Below are 16,042 nucleotides of genomic sequence, written 5' to 3'. Positions count from 1 at the left end.
TACAACTCAGAATGAAATACATATCCATGAGCCCAGGTTGTTTTAAAACATCGGCAGAAAGATCAACTTTTCCACACACAAGAATTCCAATGAATAAATAAGAGGATTGAGAGAAGTATAAAGTCACTGTTAGGAAACTACAAGTCAGGCCTGCTGCAGCTAGGATACATATGGCTACTGAAATGAGTGGGTGAACTCTTGAGAAGCTGGATATTAGTGTAGTCTCAACATATTTGATATCCCTCAATATTTCCTTATCAAAACAAAAAAATGCTGTTACAGTGGAGAAATGTAGTAAACAATACCTTAACTGAGAGATAAAGGTTAGCATTACCAGTAACAAGAAATATGACTTCATTGTTCCTTCTCCCAATTAAATAACTGAGAAGGGCACATCACTTCTGTGCTATTGCTAAGCTCCCATTTCCCCAATGAAATAATGAGAAAATCATAGGGAAACCCAAATTGGGGACCATCTATGAAATAACTAAACGGTGAGGAATAGTCACAGGTCAGAGGAGACCAAGGAGAAGCTAAGAACTTCAGAGCAGAATCTATAGTTGATGTGAAAGTTCTTCATTCACATAATTTTCCTGGTTTTGATAATATACTGTGGTTGTATAAAATGTTGACATTAGGGAAAGCAGGGAGAAGGCATATGGGAACTCTATACAGTCTTTCTACTCTCCTTTGAGTCTAAAATTATTTCAAAATAAAAAGGAAAAATAAGATATGAAAAGTTGTACGTGGTTTTGCTGTTGAAGAATAGGCCTGAAGGATCAGAAGGAAAGAAGAATCCTTTGTCCTGTAAGGAATATTATGAACACCTTGAAATTATGAATGGTGTTTGTAGAACATCTTACACCCCTGTGACCCCTTGTACTCTTTGGACTAGAGTTTGAGAGTGACGGTGATAGGGTTATCTGACCCAGCTCATTTGAAACCATTCTATTTTTAGGAGTGTTCTTTAACTTTTTCTTGAAAGCTGCTTGAAAAGGCAGTATATGCTTATATAGAAAAAATATTTTAAAATCTATTGGAGAGAGAGAGCGAGCAAGCCTGTCTACTGATTGATACTACAAATGCCTGCAATAACCAAATGGCAGAAATAGGAACTGGGAATTCAATCCATATCTCGTATGAGACAGGGACTCAGCTACTTGAGCCGTCACTGCTGCCTCCCAAGGTATGTGTTAGTGAGAATCAGGAAGCAGGAGCCCAAGCCAGGTCAGAATCCAAATACCCTGATGTGGTATTTGGACATCCTAACCACTAGGCCAAACACCCACCCAAGTAGTTTGAAAGCTTCCCCTGCCATCTTCTTTTCTTGACTGTGGTCAATGGGGAGAGAGGGCTTGTGGGCTGGAGTCCGCCTTCTGGTTCCAGCTATCCTGGCTAATACAGGTTTCAGCTGTTTGTCCTGTCTGCCTTAGGAAGTAAAAGGTATAGTCACTATAATTCTTTTTTGTTTCTACCAAGTTGCTTCACCGACTATGCTGTTTGCTTGATCCTTAAAAGCATGTGGGTTTCTGTCCCCAGTTGAATGGAATTTGTCTCTGAGTTTTGGTGTTTATTCACAATCTATTTCTAATCCTGCTTGCTCCTACAGTTCCTGCTTTGAATTGCAGCCTCAGATATGCTTTGTATAACCTTTGCTAGTTTGTCTTTCCAGCATTTTTATGTGGGCCGTGGGTATGCCACCGCCATATGCAAACTGACCAGAAGCCATAGTCTGTCTCAGCACATGATGGAGTGATGCCCAAGAGTACCTATGCATGTTCTGGGCTCTCCAAAGCAGGATTTTATCAGAGCTGAGGGGCTTGTTCATGCTGCACCCCACTGCTTTTGCACTGGAAGCTTCCACACTGGACAATCATCTCTGTCACTTGGCTTTACTGCTTCCTTAGCATGTGCCTTTCCAAGTTCTTGAACACAGACTCAGCATGTTAAGAGCCACATCCTCACCAGAGGAAAGGAGCAGAGTCAGATTCCATGGCTGTCGCTGAGCAGAATCTTGGACTGCAACTTTCTGTTGCCCTCAAAGACCTCTGGCTCCTTGCCCCTCAGCTACTGTTCTGCTAAGTGTAGCTAATTTGGTGCATACTCTGTTTTTAACAGACTGAATCTATGGATATGACTGCTAGACTCCTTCATCTGCTAAAATAAAAATCTCCCTATGACATTTGTTTGGTGTCTGAACCTGGTAAAATTGTCGAAGACTACAGTTTTCTTAAGCTCCCCCTCTCGGTGGCTCTTCTCTAGGATCTTCAGATGACTCAGAGAGCTGCAAAGATGTACACATGCCAAGACCTCCTGCAGAAACTTGGAAACTCCAATGCATTTTCAGAAGTTTCATAGGGATTCTATGTGCAATCTCAAAATAAGATCTCCAGGCTGCAAGAGAATTTAGTTTACATATTTTCTTAAAATTTTAGTGTTTCTTTTTCTGCTGTTCATAAAGCAGTGGTTGTTTCACGCAAGGCATTAATTCCAGCCATTCAAATGCTCCTGCTGGAGATCGTTGTGCCTCCTGCCGACGTGCACCACCTGTTGGGCCGAGCTGTGGTCCACCATAGGCCTCCTCCTATGCTAGGCGTCATAGGCGGTATGAGACAGAAGATTAAGAACAAGGCTCTAATTTTGTGTTTATGACTTTATACTCCAAGTAATTTATTTTCAGATAATGAAAAGCAAAAAGGGTTAGGCACAATGACTGTGATCATTTTTTTTAATTTCATTAGAAACCACCCATCAAGGTTAACAACCGAGCTGGATTTTCATAAGCAGGGAATGGGATGTGAAGCAGTTTTTTGTTTGTTTTCTGAACACAGTTCTAGGATGCCATTCTCCCTTAGCCAACAAAAGCTTCTCTAGAAAGGTAGAATATAGCCACTGTGGACCTCAGCTGACTTTTTGAGTAATACCTTGTCTTTGGTGGACAGAACATTATTTTGGGCATGATTTGGAAGCTCAGTGCCTACTTAATTATAGCAGCTTATTTCTCTCTCTTTGGAATAAGTAAGAGCATGAAGTTGGGGGTCAGAGACCTGGGATTGATGTGTGCTGAATGATTTACCCTGGGACAGGAACGTAAGCTTCACATCCATCATTACAAGGTGCTGGAAGTTGGGTATATGTAGGATAGTTGGGGTAAAGATAGAGTTCCTGTTTTACAGGTAAGGAAACTGACACAGGAAATGATAAGCAATTAATTCACTCTTACAGGATCTGAACACAGATGTTTGGTGCTATTCAGAGCTGTTCACTCAGTCCTTCTACCACGCAGCTAGTTCCTCAAAGGACAAAATGGAAACCCTCTTTGTCTCACCATGGCTCAGCTTAGCGGTTTCTGCAAACATTGTCCAGTGTCCTACACAACCGTTTGAGAGGGATAGCATGGGAGAGTGAACTCCCCTGCATTGGTTCACTTTCCAAATGCCTGTGACTCCCAGAGGCCAGAGGTGGGAGCTAGAAACTCAGTTAAGGTCTCCCAGGTGTATGACAGGAACTCAGTTCCTTGATTTATCATTGATGCTTCCTAGGGTCTGCACTGGGGAAAGTGAAGTGAGCATTTGGAGCTGGAAGTTGTGCTGTTGCACCCCAGTGAGGAACACAGGCATCTAAAGCCACTAACATGCATACCTGCCTCTATTTTGGTTTTTGAATTATGCCCTTGGGGTGTTTTTAATGTTTGCCTTAAGCCTTGCAAGAAATACTGGAAACACTTCAGATGTTTGAAGAGAGGAAGTGGGGGTGCCTAGGAACCTAGGCAAAGGGGGATTTGCACAGGATTTGTTTTCATCAGTATTTATATATAATAGTTTTCTACCCTAACAGGAAATATCACAAAATTAAAGTTATTGCTTCAAAAATGAATGAATGAAATGCACAGTCAATGAACTATCAGACCTGTTCCAGCACAGGTACTGGAATATAGTAGGCATTCACCTCTTCTCCTTCTCCTTCATTTGAATCTTAGTTTTATCTGTTAGTACCCTCCCCCACACACTAGCATCACAATCCTCTCCAGGGCATTATCCTTCTTATTGATCAGGTGTTCTGATGAGCACTGTTTAGTATAAGTGCTGCAACTAAAGTGCCTCTTAAAGAAGGACAGGAAAGTAGGATAGAAGCTACTTTGGGTGACGGAATCAGATATCAGGGCAACATTTTAAGCAGATCTTAACAATGTGAAATGTAATAGAGCTGAGTGTAAGGTCATGTTGTGGGATCCAAGAAATTTATTGCTTGACTGCAGGTCAGATGAGGTGGTGGTTTGGTAGCCACAACTATAAAAAAATATTTGGGAGTTGAAAGTGATCGTTGTATTGCATGGAGCATGGAATCGGTTGCTGTCTCACCAAGACCTCAAAGAAAGGAATCTGTATGCTGATAGAACAATTAGAAGCCTTACCAGTGAAATGTGATTGTCAAAATGTGCTGAGCAGTGTTATACTGCTTTGAGAGAATAGTATCTCCTGAAACAGAAGTTGACATGATTTTTCCAAAAAGGGCAAAATAGTAAATAATTTAGACTTTGCAAGCCACATATGATCTCTGTCACAAACTCTTTTCTATTTCTGTTGTATATAACCCTAAAATAATAGGGAATTCACAGCTATAAAAAGTAGGCTATAAAAAGTAGATCTTAATGAGTTTGCAAAGTCCTGTTGTGGAATAGGCATGATGATGACCTTGTGACATAAGATGTACAAGAATATGTTCAGGAGGAGTGACCAGGATGGGGCAGGGACTCAGGTGAATTCCCAAGAGCAGTGTTTGAAGGCTTTTTAGCCTGGAGAAGCTGAACTACTGATGACATGACCATTCTCTGCAGCTACCTGAGGACATTTAAGTGGTTAGGAGAATCAGTGAGAGAAGGTGCTGTCAGATAGACCACAGATACATAAGGATGGGCTTTCTCATGATTACTCATCATTTATGTAAATTTATCGGCAAGTGCTTTCCAAGCACTTTTTAAAATGAACTCATTTCATCCCGAACAACTCCACCAGGTGGGTGTTATTCTTGACTCTACAGATGATAAATGGCAGCGCTGAGGAGGGTTGGGATGTAGGGCCCACTGAAGGATGCCGCCATGACCAGTCTAGCTCTCCACTGCCTCCTTGTGTGAAAATCAAATGATGTGTGTAACTAGTTTGGAAGTGCTAAGCAAGTATTTGCTCTAGCAATGTAATAATTCCTAGGAAACAGTGTTTCCCACCATGCTGGTTGTCTTGGTTTCCTTTAACTGCTAAAATAAATAACCATAAACACAAACTGGGTGGCTTATACCAACATATGTATCTGCTTGCAGTTCTGGGGGCCAAAAAGCTGAACTCACTTTCACTAGGATGAGATCAGGGTGTTGGTGGAGCCAGGTTCCCTCCCGGGACTCCAGGAAAGGATACATTCCTTGTCCCTGCCAGCTTCTTGCACCTCCAACCATAATTGACTTGTGGTTATGCCTTTTCAGTCAGCTTCTGTGGTCATGTATCTTGTGCTTACCTCTGATGAGGACACCTGTGATTACATTTAAGGCCTTTGAGGCTAATGTAGGATAATACTTCAATGCCAAGACGTTAATGTAATCATATCTTTTTAAGGGCCATTTGAGATGATATTCACAGTTTGAAGAGAATCAGAAGCAGATACCTTGGGTGAACATAGTTTAGCCTATATTCAAGCATAGACTGATGATTATATTTTTACCATTTCAGTATTAGTTAAAAAAGACTTTATAATATTATGTGATTTATTGGTGTATCATCCCATCTATCTTTTCTTTGTGTGTGAATAGAATTGTGTGTGTGTGTGTGTGTGTGTTTATGTGTGTTTTGGTGATAAAAGAATATATTTTGAGCAACATATAAAGCAGAGGTGGATTTTTCTAAAAAGATAGCCACAGTCTGATACTATTTATTGAATCATAATCCTCTCCTTCACTGATGTAATATTCAGCAGCTTATATGATTTACCTGTTACACAGCAAACACTCTAGCCAAATTTGTTTATTGATTTTGTTCAGTTCTATCAATACATTTTGTAGGGTGGTGCAATTGTGCTATGTTGCTTTATTTTTCATAATATGAAAGTATATATTTCTAACTAATAACTTCCATTCTGCTTTTTCAGTTTTTTTTTTTTAACCAATGGTTCATCTACTGTTTTCTTTGTCATTGGGCAATCCAACTAAAACAAAATCTTACATAGCATTTAAAAATGGTCTTGGGAAAAATAGATAATAGATGCAGTTGCCTCCCTGAAATAGTGATGGTTTCATCCTGTTACCCTCTTTTTTTTTCTTAGTGATTTTACTCATAGGTCTCTTGTCTCCATTGCAACTTCTGTCATATCAAAGTTTAATTCCAGATATATATTTGCACAGGTGCCTACATATCTACATATAACTCTGGATATATGTGTACATGTATATACATCATATGTATATCAGGAAAATAGACACAAATATAGATGATATAGATACGAAGTTGTTTTCCCTGCAAGGGAGTTATATTCCAAGATGCCCAGTAGATGCCTAAAACCATTGTAGTACCAAATCCTACATAAACTATTTTGTTCTATACATATCTCTACATACCTTTAGTAAAGTTTAATTTATAAGTTAAGCACAGTAAGAGATTAACAACGGTAACTAATAAAGTAGAGTAGTTAACAAAATGGTCTGTAATAAAAGTTATGTGAGTATAGTCTTTCTCAAAATATCCTACTAGACTGCATGTACTAGTCCTGCTTTTCCCTGTTGACTGTGGGTAACTGGAAACATGCAGAATGAAACTAGATGGTTGGGCTACTGTAGATACACATTACACACACACAATCCTATTTTTATTTTTTGAAAACTCCAACAATTAAATGAAACTTGAGAGCTACATTATCCATTTTTTCTCTTTATTTACTTGAGAGGCAGAAAAAGAGAGAGAGAATGCTTGGTTTTATTTTGTGGTTCACTTTACAAATGCCCCGAATGGTTAGGACTGGGCAGGACAGAAGCTGGAAGCCAGGAATTCAATCCAGATTTCCCAAGTGAGAGATGGGAACCCAATTTCTTGGGCCATCACTTGCTACTGCTCCGGAAGTTGGAGTCAGGATCTGGAGCAAGATATTAAACCCAGGTGGTCTGATGTAAGATATTGCCATTTTAACTGCTGGGCCAAACACTTGCCCCACGTTATCAATTATTTTTATACTTAATATTTTATTGTCTTTGTTCTTCATTATGTTTTATTATATCAAATACAAACATCTTATTTCTTGGGTGTGTTTATTCTGGCTTATTTTTTTCCCTTTGGCTATAAGAAGTCTTCAAAGGATCTTAAAACCATGCTTTGCTAAAAAGAAAAAAAGGGGGCATTTTCATGACGTTGTAATTTCTTTGCCTTTGACCATTCCTTTGTTTTGTTGTCACATTAGGAGGTGATTATAGTTCGGCAGCTGGTAGGAGTCTTGAGTCACTAAAGATTCTCTAACACTAATGCCAGTGTCTTTGAGACCAGTGTACAGAGAAGAAGTGTGAGGGCAGTTGGTTTTCTTCCTTTAAGCATCTTGATTCCTCTCCCTAATGAGGAGTTTGCAATTGTATGTCATTCTTCTAAAAGCAATTCTTCCTTCAGCAGTCCTCTGCCTGGCAAGATAGGTCTTGTAAGGTCCTGAGTTGCTCTTGGGCTCATGGAAAATTCTTCTGTTACTTCCCTGATGATTACCTTTCCTTCTTGCACTAACGTCCCTGTTTGGAACACATGTTGCACTGATGTTGGGCTGATAGTGGATATTGGGACATCTGTTATCTTAGGTTTTAACTGATTATTGAAATCTTTTCTTAGGTCTGCCTGTGAAGTTTTAAAATATGTTACTTATTATTCTTTTTTAAATTAGGCATGCAGATGGAGATGGAAACCTGTGACTTCTAAGTTTGCCTCTAGACTCATACCCATGTCTTTGGTCCTATCCTGATCGCCTGAGTTTAAGTTTTCCAAGGATCCCTTTCTGGAAGCCTGTGCTCACTGTTCTTGGGGGAGATAGGAGTCTGTGCAGAATCATAGGCCAGCCAGCACTAATCTACTTTTCCCCTCCCATGCCCATCCACTTTGTAGTCCTCAGAATACTTGTTTTATTAATGGCATCTTTGATTCCAGCATTGCCACAGAGGAATCGGTCATGAAAATGAGTTTTAGAGGAGGAATGAAAGAGGGTAAATATACAACCCCAACTGAGCATTCTCCAAAGCCCCTCCTCCAAAAAAGTCCCTGGGTGGAGATAGTGTTGGGAACTGATGCATCAATGGATAGCCTCAACTGAGTGTAGGAGATTTTTCTTCAAAGTCAGATGAGAAGTATCTTATAGACCCGGCTAGCAATGGGGCAAGAGCTTAATTGTGTCAGAAACACAGAGCAAGTGTCATTGGCGACTGACACTGAAAGCCTGGCAAGTGATCATGGTGGTCACTCTAAGACGATTTAACGCCTCCAGAGTTGCATGGCAGCAAAAAAGCATTGCAAGGCCAAGTTCAGAACCTCCTCTTCAGGAGGGTTAAAAGCTGTGCTTTTTGCAGTCAGGGGGATGGACCTGAATCACCTCTGCATTCCCAGAAGGTCTATGGTGTGATGACTCTATCTTGGTGCATATGATGTCAGAGGGGGAATAAACAGAAATCGCTGTAAACTCCCATGCATCAAATGTCTTATTTTCACCTGGTCTTACTGATTCATTCCTTCTTTCTTCCCTTCCTTCCTTCCTTCCTCCCTCCCTCCCGCCCCCCACCCCTTTCTCTCTTTAACATGAAGGGCGACTACTTTTATCAAGATCACTTTATCCAAATGCATGAGCATGAGTGGTGACCTGTACAGTTCTTCCAAAATTAGCTGGAGAGAATGGGAATGTTAACAGCTCCCTCCCTGTGGTGGGACTCTGAAATGCCCTCTGCTTCCCAACCAAGTTCCCTGCCTCAGGGCTGGCTGATGGCGGGATGGCTAGCACAGACCCAGACAGCACTGACAGGCTCCCTGTGGCGGAGCTAGTTTCTTGTCACCAACCCTCCTGGGCTTAGGTCTGTGACAGCTGCAGGAGAGTCAGCTCCACGCTGTGTGGCTGGTGACATTTCCAGTTGCTAGTGCCCAGCCAATCAGTGACAAGCTCAGCTAGCTAGGGCGATGACACATGAAATATGATAATTTTCTGCTAAAGAGCCCTGGAAGGGGTGGGAGGAGGAGGCCAGTGTGTGTGTGTGTGTGTGTGTGTGTGTGTGAGAGAGAGAGAGGCGGGGGGCGGGGCACTGCAAGGTGGCCTATGAGGAAGTGAGGGAGGCAGTGCGGTGCCTTCAGGGGCTTGTCTGGCAGCCCTGGGTTAGGGAAGGAGCTGGCACCGATACCCAGGGAGTGGCTATAGGGATAGCCATGTGGCTCCCTGTCTGCTGCTAAGGGCCAGGAATGGGGAGAAGTGGGCAGTGCCATTCTGAAGCTCTGGGATGAGAAGGAGACTGCAAAAGGCATTTGGCTGCCTCTCAAACCTAAGTTACGTTAGGAGTTTTGTTTCTTTTCACTGCTACCTCTTTAAAAGCCAAAAGAAGACTGAAATACACACCTACTGGGAGACAGAAATACTTGGCAAATCATTTTCTAAAATAAAATAAAATAAAATAGACTGGGGGGTTGTTTATCCTCTACTCTGCTTATCCACTTCCATGCTCAACCTTGCCTTTCAAAACAAATAAAAAGCAAAAATAACTGCCCCAGAAACGATGAGCAAAACCCCAAAGAAGCATCTGAGCCCGAATCTGAAGAACTCTTAAGGTCCCAGTGGTAATTTTGATTTGTGATTCTGATGTCTTGGAACAGAACCTGCTCCTAGATGACATTGTAGTTCACAAATAGTGCCAGATCAGTTCTCTGGGCTGACCACATAGACCCAAACTGCAGGGCAGGGCAGGGCAGGGCAGGGCAGGGCAGGGCAGAGCAGGGCAGGGAGAGGGGTTGGGAGAGGTGCTCTGGGTGGCGGAGATCTCTGCTTCGTTTATATGCTAGTTCCAACTTCCTGTCTTTTCATCAGCAGGTAGGGGGCCTGGCAGGGGGATGACACCTGTGATGATAAGAGTTCCCTGTGTAGTCTGACCCTTGACATGTGTGTTTGGAAGCCTAGGGGTGCAGTGTTTACATAACATGCCGATTCGTCACTGGGAAGCTCATAGCTGCAGTGAATAAGCAAGCCTGGGTATAGGCCTTCTGCTTGCGTTTCTCTCTCCACATGTGTATTCTCCGTGTGTGTGTGTTTGAGAGTGTATGTTTTATATACATATATGTAAGTTTTTAAAGGCACCAATAGACATGTGGCTTCAGGCATGGGGTGGGCTGCTTCTGCCTGGGAGGGAGAGGGTGACAGTGCTCCAAAAGTGATTATTGGCGTACTGTGTCTTTAAAAGGTTAAAACCCTTTTCAAAAAGGGTCTGGACTCCTAGTGGAGAAGACCAGGGAGCCAGTGGGGTGGCTCTGGATTCGGAAAACAGCTGCTGATTAGATTCTGTGTCAGCGGGTGGAATTTATTCCGTGTTTTTCAGCAGCAGGAATTCAAGAGGGATGCTTCTGTTTGGGTTTCTGATCGTGATTTATATTTATTCAGAGGAATAACAGAGGTGGATCTGTTCCCGGAGCGAGCATGCTCACAACCAGCCGACCCTCCCATTATCCAACTGCCTAGTTTGGCGCTTCCACGTCCATGGCTGGTCCGTGTGAATCTGTGTGTACACAAACACGCATGCATACCTGGATGGACACACGTACACACAGGTAATTTTTTAAGGACAGTTCTCTCAATAAGGTCTTTACCCCTTACTCGAAACAGGTGTTCACGAACAAAATGCACAAAATCCCGACTGACCGGAATAACTCATGAAGAAGGGGCTGGCTCCGTGGGTCAGAGAACACAGGACCAGCGTGCCAACCCAAGGCCGAAGGTAGGGGACTCTGGGCTTTTATTCGGCGGATGACTGCCTCGCGCTTCCTTTTACCGGTTGTGTTTTTGCCCGCAGCCGCCACTGGGAAGTGGGACAAGCTGTGATTCCATTTTGTTACTGCCTTTCTTAGGCCAGGTGTCCGCAGGCAGGGGCCGGCCGGGGGGGCGGCCGGTGCCCTCGGTGGGCTGAGCCAGCGACGGAGTCTGGTGCTGGGGAAGAGGCGCAAGCCTCAAGTGACCCGCCGCGCGTCAATCATTCGCCGCTGCAGCGGCGGCAATGGCTCAGGGCTGTAACCCTGTGCGCGCTGCTCGCCCCCTGCGCTTGTCCTGTGCGCGTGCGTGTTCTCTTTAGCTTGCTGTCCTGCGGATTTGGGCTCCACAGGCGGCGGCAGCAGCAGCTGGAGGGCTCCAGGGCTCTGGAGCTCCTCCCGGGAGCAGACATGTCATCCACCTACAGCACCTGTATTTGCGTCTGCCACCCTTGCTGTTACTCCTCTGGGATAGTTCGGGCATGCTCCAGGGGTCTCTGTGGCTTGCTTGACTGAGGATGGGATTTGGGGCATGCTGGGTGTCAAGGCTGAAGATCTCCCTGTATTCTAGGACCCTGGAGATGTTCCTAAAGTGAATTCTCCCACCCTCAACAGAACACAAACTCTGATTCTGTGGGGGATTTTTATCTTACCTGCTAGAAAAGGGGTGCTCACCCCCATGCAGGTCCAGCCCCACATTTTAAAGTCTTTTAAAATGGAAACAGTGATGGTGCCTACTGCTACTGATGAGGTTGTCCAGGCTTTTCAAGGACTTTGACAACCCTAGCCTACTGGATTGAACAGAAAGGCTGTGTACATGTGACTGGTTTGGTTGACATGGCTGGACTAGTGTGTCTTGGCCCTGCCTTGAACTTTGGGGACAGTGGTGGTAGACAGCGGGTCTAGAGCTCCATCGCTGTGTGAGTATGCTGAAGTTTCTGGTAGCCCTTGGCCATGCAGAGTAGAGTACCAGGTGCCCTCTGGCAGCTTTGGCAGGAGATCTGTGACTTGTGTTGGTGGGGGGAGGGGCAAGCAGCTGGAAGGGAGGAGGAGTTCTAGATGTGAACTGCGTTGGTGTCCCTGGGATTGTTGGCCAGTCCATGTTATGTGATTACATAACACCACTAACCACCCATCAGACCCTGGACCAACAACAGCCTCCCTGCCCAAAGAAGTTGGATGCTACAGTTATTTAAGATGGGCACAGGAGAGTGTGGAGGGGTCAACTTGAGTGTTGTTCAGGTTCAAAGGCAGTGGTTACGTGTTCCACTGAGGACAACAGTGGATCTAAGACCTACTTACATCTCCTCCAGCCAGTGATTGCTTCTCTAAACTTTGATTTTGGTGATTTTGCCTCTCTGTGCACTTGGAGGAGATTAGGCTTATCCTTGCAAGCCTCCCGCACCCCAACCTTACTTGCTAGGTTCCTTGCTAAATGCAGAAACTAAATCCCGAATCCAGGATGGCTGCCCAGGTCCCAGCTGTCCCCCCTTGTTCCTGCTGACCAGCCAGTGTGGGGGAAGTCCCTGTACTACCAGGATGTCCATGTCATTCCATGCTCGGCTCTCCCCAGGGGACTAAGAGCAGATTGAGGTGCTGGCAGAGCTGCGTGGCATCTAATCCTTAAAAATGTGATGGCTTGTGTCTGCCAGAGTCCTCTATACATTCTTGACTCAGAAAACCAACTTGGCGGGAGGGAGATTGTCCTTTGGTGGGAGTGGGGGTTGGGGTTGCAAGGTAGAACAGCTGTCCCACTGAGATGGCTGCAGGTAGCAGGAGAACTATGTGATGCTCTTTTTGCTTTCTTCCCACTCTGTCTAGATAAGGTACCCACAGCACTCCACACTGTTAACACAGGGTCCTCCTGTCACTCTCTCAGTGTCTCAAGCTGCTGGGAGTTTTTGCTGATTTGGTGGCAAGTCCAACCTCTTAGGGTATTTTCTTGCTCCAGATATCCAAGTGTGTTTGTTTTAAGGGCCAGCTACTAAGACACACTCTGTGGTAGTGAATCAAGACTTACTGGGCTGGCACTGTTGTGGTGCTGTCTCTGACCTTTGAGCCATCTCTGTGGGGTGGAGGAGAGAGAGTGTGTAATATGTGAGAGGTACAGGCAACAAGAAGGTGCATTTAGTCGAAAGTCCTGGCATATTCTAGGACCAGACTTGATGGGAAGTAACATTAAGAAAGCTGTATGATAACTGGATAGCTTTCAGCCTGTCTCTTACTTCCTGTGCTGTGGTTCCATGGTGTCTTTCAGATTATTTTCTACCTTCCATGCTGCCCATCACAGAGGCCCTGAACAAGTACAAGGAGTCTTGAACTTCCTAGAGAATCATAACATATTTACAAATCTGTGGTTGTACTGGACAGGCAGAACATGAAATACTGGCTACACGGGTGGGCATTCCTAGCATTTTGGGGTAGACTTGGCCAGTGCCCTTGATTGGATTTTGTCCTTCACCCGTAAAGTGGACAGAACCATAGCAGCCTTACTAAGTCCATCACGAGAAGACAATGAAACAGATTAAAAAGTAGCATATGCATTATAACTGAAGGGTATGAGGATATGGCCACAGAAACCTAAAACAGACACACAATTTCAGTTATGCCGTGAGGTGTAAATGGTAAAGCATGAGCTACAGCCGTGCATGTTCATCCCTGGAGGCAGCTTCAGACTCTTTCAGGGTTCCACACTTACTCAAACTCTAAGAGGTGTGGTTGTTTTTTGCTAAATGCATTGGTGAATCAGAAGAGATTGACAAAAGTACCATATTTACGCAAGTTAGGAGCATTCTTTTGTTAAGCATCAGTAAGAGGAATAGCATGTGAGAAAAAGGAAGACCAAAGAAAATTAAAATTTAAAAGACGCAAGAAACACAGCATGGGATTATAAAACTGTTTCACAGAGGTATTAGGTGTAAGCAATTTGGTGGCATTTCATATAGTGTGATGGATCTTTGAGGACTCTGTTCTGTAATATGGTATCCAGTATTCACAATGACCCAAACATATCAAGAACAATTTAAAAATAAAAGGCAGAGAAGTGTTAAAATACACCAGAGTGATATAATAAAATTTACAAAGATGAACCCCCAAAGACTCTATGGAAGACAGGCAAAATCCAAGGGAGATCTGTAGACAAGTTAAGTGTAGTGTTCTAAGAATGGTTTTTTGCTTTGGGTAATGCACTAGAGCTGTGTAAGATGGCGCTATTGGGAGGAGCTGGGGAATGGGTGTTTGGACCTCTGTACTAGTACTGCAGCTTCTTGTGGATCTATAACTGACTCAAAATAGACATTTTAATTTTAAAAAGAAGTTTAAGTGACATTTGTTTGTCTAGCTTAAGGAGGCATGCAAGTACCAGCCCAAATGAAAAATCATCTCTAGTTACTATTTTTTAACATAATGTTTAAAGGGAAAACTACAATTGTTAAGACAAGAAAGCCTCAAGGTTTCAGTACAACCAGGAACTTAAATAAATAGTTCAGAAAGTTCATGGGAGAATAAAATTTAAAAAATAAGCTTATTTGGTGCAAAAGATTGAAACCTAAGCAAACTTTTTAAAAAGATTTATGTATTTTTATAGGAAAGACAAATATACGAAGAGGAGAGACAGAGAAGATCTTCTATTCGCTGATTCATACCCCAAGTGGCTGCAATGGTTGGAGCTAAGCCAAACTGAAGCCAGGAGCCAGGAGCTTCTTCTGGGTCTCTCATATGGGTGCAGGGTCCCAATGTCTTAGACCATCCTCTACTGCTTTCCCAGGCTACAAGCAGGGAGCTAGATGGGAACTGGAGCAGCCAGCATATGAACTGGCACCCATATGGGATCACAGTGGATGCAAAGTGAGGACTAGCCACTAGGCTATTCTGCTGGGCCTGCAAACATTTTTTTTTTTTTTTTTTGTGGAGGCTATGGTTCCGAAATTTAATCTTTGGAGTTCATTTGCTTTCAAACACTAGTTTAAATATTTATTTTAAAAAATTACATAAGTATGTATGTAAAAACAAGTACAAAAATCACAAAACTGCAGCCTATGAAGCCATCATAGAAACCAACCCTCGTTGACTGAAGTGTCAGACTTGCTTGCCAAAGGTTGCCAAGCACACTTTTTCAGTTGATTATATAAGGGTGACTTCTAACAAAACACGGAAGACATGAGTTTACAAATGTAAACAAACTGTTATCAAGCATTCTGATTAGGTAACAGTTCACATCAACCTGGTTTTGTGGGTTAGTCACCACAACTGCAATTCTAACACAGCTGGATATCAATATATCTAACAACTTCTGAGGCAAAACTGTTTCACCTTACTCAAATTTTCTCCTTCAGTACACCTTCATCATCACAACAGAAACTGTACCCTAATACAGTCCAGAATAAAAGCGGCCTGCGAACATTTTTCTGTAATCACCATCTCCTGTGAACTTAAAAAAAAACCTTTGTATGAATAAAAACTGCAACATAGGCATAAAGCCTGAGTGTTGAAATTAATAGAGAACTTTCTCATCCCTGGTTCAAGGGCAGCAAAGGCTCGAGTTGCCATTGTTAATATCAGTTATGTTCTAATAGTTACTGTGACAGAATAGTAAGGGAGCATAGGACCCTCAACCTGCCTTGTGTGACCAAGGGACATGTGCTCCCACTTGATGACTTTAATGTTGGAGTTGAAAGAGGCCTGAGGAAAGCAAAAACCAAGAAGGAGAGAATGGCCCTAATGGCATCTGTTTCTTAGGTCTGCATGAGGAATGTGGACTTACCGCTACCAATGTGTTGTTCTGTCTGAAAACAAAATTCAAGATATTCTGACCACACCCTCTTGCTGAGAGGTGGTATTTTTTTCAGTTCATTATGCTCAACCCTGAAGGATGTATGAGTTATGGGAGCAATGCTGTGCTTAGCTTGACCCTTTGCCGATTTGCTTAGTTACTCTTTGCTTCCAAAGAAAAGCAAAAGGAAAAACAATAGGAAAAACAAAAGTAGAGGGAAATGGAGACTGACACTTTAGAACAAGTATTTTAAAAATTCAATACAGAAGTGGAAAAT

The 16,042-nt window shown here is 43.1% G+C and overlaps 1 protein-coding gene across 2 annotated transcripts in view; it reads left to right on the top strand.

Annotated features, from left to right (window-relative positions):
* Nucleotides 1–16,042, top strand: part of HIVEP3 (HIVEP zinc finger 3) — a 473,613-nt gene that overhangs the window by 110,268 nt on the left and 347,303 nt on the right. For both annotated transcript variants that reach the window (XM_058679706.1, XM_058679694.1), the window contains exon 2: nucleotides 10,855–10,966. The gene's annotated coding sequence lies outside the window, so the exon portion shown is untranslated. The remainder of the gene's footprint in view (nucleotides 1–10,854; nucleotides 10,967–16,042) is intronic.

Source organism: Ochotona princeps, chromosome 2 (assembly GCF_030435755.1).
Source record: "Ochotona princeps isolate mOchPri1 chromosome 2, mOchPri1.hap1, whole genome shotgun sequence".
NCBI lineage: Eukaryota > Metazoa > Chordata > Mammalia > Lagomorpha > Ochotonidae > Ochotona > Ochotona princeps.
The sequence above is the reverse complement of the archived record's forward strand: the minus strand, read 5'-3'. Positions and strand labels throughout refer to the sequence as shown.